At 37.5% G+C, this 4569-nt stretch overlaps 1 long non-coding RNA gene across 1 annotated transcript; it reads right to left on the reverse strand.

Annotated features, from left to right (window-relative positions):
* Nucleotides 1-1916: 1916 nt before the first annotated feature.
* Nucleotides 1917-3978, reverse strand: LOC121422227. The gene is made up of 3 exons (XR_005971133.1): nucleotides 3859-3978; nucleotides 3347-3461; nucleotides 1917-2053 (listed from the first exon to the last, which is right to left on the reverse strand). It is a non-coding gene; the product is annotated as an uncharacterized LOC121422227 (long non-coding RNA).
* Between the last annotated feature and the right edge of the window lie 591 nt (nucleotides 3979-4569).

Genomic DNA, 4569 nt, shown 5'->3' on the forward strand with positions numbered 1-4569 from the left:
AACTTTCTTATTTTACATCCAGTTTTTGATGAATTTTTCATTGTTATGTTTGTTGGATTTTTCTATTTTTATTCAAATAAACTTTTAATTGGGGTGGGCATGTCCTTCAAGAAACATATTCACATAAAGATATGTGGAGTGGGAGTACATGTACTAAAATAAGTTAATTATCTTAATGATGTATATTTTCTCTATGAAGCATGGGTGCCAAGAACAGGAGGGGGCTGGGGCTGTCAGACCGACCTAAAAGGTAGGCAAATGGAGATGGGAAAGAAAATGGTAAACAGGAGGGAGAGAGCAAAAGAAGGGACAGATGGGAGAGCAAGAGGGGAAAGAAAAAGAAGGCCTGGGGAAAAAGGAAAAGAGCAGGAATATTAGGGAAAGGAAGATAGGTAGGTAAGGGAGAAACGGGGGGGGGGGGGGATAAAAAGAAAGAGAGAGAATGGCAAAAGAAAGAGAAGCAAAGGAAGGGAAACAGAAAGGGGGAAAAGAAAACAGAAAGCGTTAAGTGGAATGCCTCACGTAGTCTCACCTGCATTATGCATAAAATAGCAGCAACGATGCTGACTTTAAACAAGTGGAATGCCTCTGTCGGTTTCATCTGCATCACGCGATTCAATATAGCACAATGCTGACTTTGCAAACTACTAAAATAATTATTGAATAATGTGACCTGAAATTCACACAGGATGTTTAAAGATACTTGATTACTCTTATGTTCAAGTTTCATGAATCAGATCCATAAAATTTCGAAGTTATGATGGTAGTTCAACAGATACCCCCAATTTGGCCAATGCTCATTGACCCTAAATGACCTTTGACCTTAGTCATGTTATGCGAAACTCAAGCAGGATGTTTAGTAATACTTGATTAATCTTATGTCCAAGTTTCATGAACTAGGTCAATATATTTTCTTAGTTATGCTGTCATTTCAAAAACCTAACCTTCGGTTAAGATTTGGTGTTGACGCCACCGCCGCCGTCAAATTAGTTCAGTTGTAAGATGAATGATTTTTCAAAAAGAGAAAAATAACATTAATTTGATAATAAAAGAAAGTCATTTAACCATAAATGACCTTTGACATCAACAATTATCAAGAAGCAAACCTATTTGTGATATTAAACAATGTTGACGCTACCAACGGTCAGATAAGCCATTCTTATTCTGCTTTGCAGGTGAGACAAACATCTACCCATTGTCAACATTGGCCCAAATTAATGGCTTACATTATTAACCCAAAAGAGCCTCATATTTTTTTTTTTGGGGGGGGGGTTGTGGAGGGGGCAGACTAAATCCGGGGGGCCACTTCCATTGACGAGTGGATACCATGCGCGACCATGGAGTCTCGAAAAGCACCCTACACACGTATTTTCCATATTCTGAAAATGCACCCCTTAACAAGTATTAGCGTGTGAAAAGCTACCCTTAACAAGCATTGGAAACAAAATGATGACTCTTTGCAAATATTCCCTAAATGAACCCCTAAACAAGTACAGGAATACATTAATTATTGTTATATCACGGGTCATTTGGTCGTCAGTTTTACCTTTACACATCATTTGGTTTAGTATGACCCCACCTTCCACACCTCGTGCAAATCAGACTCTAAACACGTAGTGTTGGAACAAAAAGGACATCCTTTATAAAAAAAATTTTATCATCCCCGCAAATCTAACCATAAACACGTAACTTTCCTTGCGAAATAGATACCCTTTTCGTTATTTTTGTGTTTTTGACACCCTTATCATGTTACGTGCCATATCTTGAAAAAGACATCCTTTTTACGTGTTTTTTTTTGTCATGCATGGTATCCACTCGTCAATGTAAGTGGCCCCCCCCCCCCGGGAACAAACAAACATATAGACATGCATGCATGGAAATAGAAGTCATTGCCCGAGACTTTGCCTGAGACTCACCTGTTGTTGGTTGATGTCAGGATTAGGTAGGCTCTGGTAGCTGGCAAGCAGACTCGATAGCTTTGAATTAAGGCACAACTGGGACCGGTCTACCTGCCACATTCGATGATCAGAGAGATACCATCCAAACATGCAGGCTGAAAGCAAAATTAGATTTAATTCCATAAGGAAAATAACGTTACCATTGGGCAAGCAAAATCAAAAGTATGTAAATTAAGTCCTAAAATCCATGTTGATGAAGTTTCCAATTCATATACCAATAATGAAAATAATTTGTGTAACAATATTTTTTACTTTGCATGTTCATAATACAATACTTAAAGCACAAAACTAGCAACATTCACAAAACTATAACCCGAATCACTCTAATTACTCTAAGCATAAGTACCTAAAATACTAATCCATCTTTGTTATTCAATTGTCTTTTTCAGCAAAGTATTTTGCTTAAATCTAAGTCAGCCCCCTACCTAGTCCAGATTAGATGATAATGTGTGGAAGCTTTCTTTCCAAAAGCTAACATAAGGGGCCTCCTGACTCCAAAAATCCATCGGAGCCATCAATAGAAAGAGATTGGCCAACCCGGTTTCCATGGGTAACCAATATGGCTCATAATACTTACAGGCAAGCCAGATTCAAAAGAAATTGTGCCAAGTAAATTGGCAATCCACTGAAACTTGGTTTGCAGAACTCTCTGTTAATGACTGCAATATTCACAACCCAGTGCAAATCCCCTCATCTTCCCTCCGCATCCACAGATAAGAACTAGCCAGTGCTGAAAAGCTTAAAGAAATCATTGTCAGGGTAGTGTGAGCATATTGTCAGTGACCCTGTTCTCATTACCAACCTAAAACTAGTTTACTGGAAACTAGTATAGTGGAAACTAGGACACCGTTCTCACTACTGTACTAAAACTAGTTTAGTGGAAACAAGTTAAACGTGTAATGAGAACGGTCAAAGCAGTCTCAGAAGCGATCTTCCAACATGTCCAAACCGATTCCGAAAACCATCTCGCGATGTAGTGTTCAAAATCGCTGTCCCTCGTTAAACTGGTTTTGGCGCAAGTGAGGACACAACCATTCTTCGGGAAGCAATCTTCGCAAATGTTGTGTATAGAATTCCTATGCTACGCTTTCAAATATTGCGCAAAACTGAGAGCATACCCACGGCAACAAGATCGCTTTCCATTTAGCGGCCTGAAGTGGGTTTGAAAACCACTTTTGGGTGATCAAATGGGAATGCTAGCAAAGCGATCTTCCAAACTGGTTTCCTGAACCGGTTTCCAGTACTAGTTTTTAGGATTGTTATGAGAACGATTTGCAATAGCAAATTTGTTCCGAGACAATCAGTTTGTGAGGATTTCAGCGAACTATAACAATAATCAGTGAAAATCACTACTTGCTTCATGAAATGATTCCTATATAGAGGTTTACCTGAGCAGCAGCCTTGCTGACAGCCTGACCTGCTAAATTTTCCATCTGACTACACTTCTCCAGTTCATCGTCATTAGCTGTCTTAGCGGTTACAACTCATGCTTACATAAAGGTCCTAACAAATAAAACAGGAAATTGTTTATCTGCCTGAAACGCTGAAAATACATGATGATATAAATGATAAAGAATTAATCACAAGTATAATTCATGTTGACACTACAAATAAATCCACCACAAACAGCACTTAATACATGTAGCTGAAGAAATAAACACAGGAATATAAAAATGTCACATGTCAAATCATTACATAAAAAGTTAATTATTGAAAAATTAATTGACAGGCACTTTTCAACAATATTTGTATTTTCATGAAATATTTCATATAAGGAAATACTTTCGGATTATTTCTTCAAAAAATTCTAGTACAATCATTTCTAAGCCAAGATTTTATTCGAGAGCTTATATTACTAGTATTTTTCTTGTGTGACTTTATTCTCATGTCAAAATTTTACCTTTTGATTTCAGCATGATGGTATCAAGATATCTAAAATAAGTACAGTCACTGATTGGCTCATTCATGTTAGCCAAGATAATGTTTTGAATGTATCATCACATTCCTTAAGTTCTGTTAAAGGGCAATCTATATGGATGCATCCAGAACTCAGAAGCTGATGAAAACAAGAAAAAAAAGATCACATGTAAGAATCAGTCACCACGGAGCAGATCTTGTTGTTACAAAAATGAAATTAAACCAGGAAACCCATTACTTTCATACCAACTTAGAATTGCATTGCTGAGTATTCAATCTACATATGCCTAATATATGATTTAATATAATTAGTAGCAGTGCTGCCTTTGAAAACAACTCAGAGTAGGCCTAGGCCTAGGACGAATATCCCTTTTGCAATTTGGTTGTTGGCCAGGGTAAACATTCAAATAGTTCCGGGATGAAAAAAAATCACAAAAAAATGACCTATTCACATGGTGACCAACCAGTGGTTACATATAATGAGCAAGCTCAGTACAGCGCCTATAACATGTACAGGTGTACAGCTGAATGCATGCACTATGCCGCGGCCCTGCTGACTTTATGGTGTCTGAAAGAGTTACAATGTTTGGAACTCATTCAATTTTAGCATATTTCTTTTGCTATGTTGCATTTTGATGTTAAATACAGTATCAAATATGGCCATGCAGTGGCATGCATAAACCATTTTTTTAAC

This window comes from Lytechinus variegatus, chromosome 10, assembly GCF_018143015.1.
Source record: "Lytechinus variegatus isolate NC3 chromosome 10, Lvar_3.0, whole genome shotgun sequence".
NCBI classification, from domain to species: Eukaryota; Metazoa; Echinodermata; class Echinoidea; order Temnopleuroida; family Toxopneustidae; genus Lytechinus; species Lytechinus variegatus.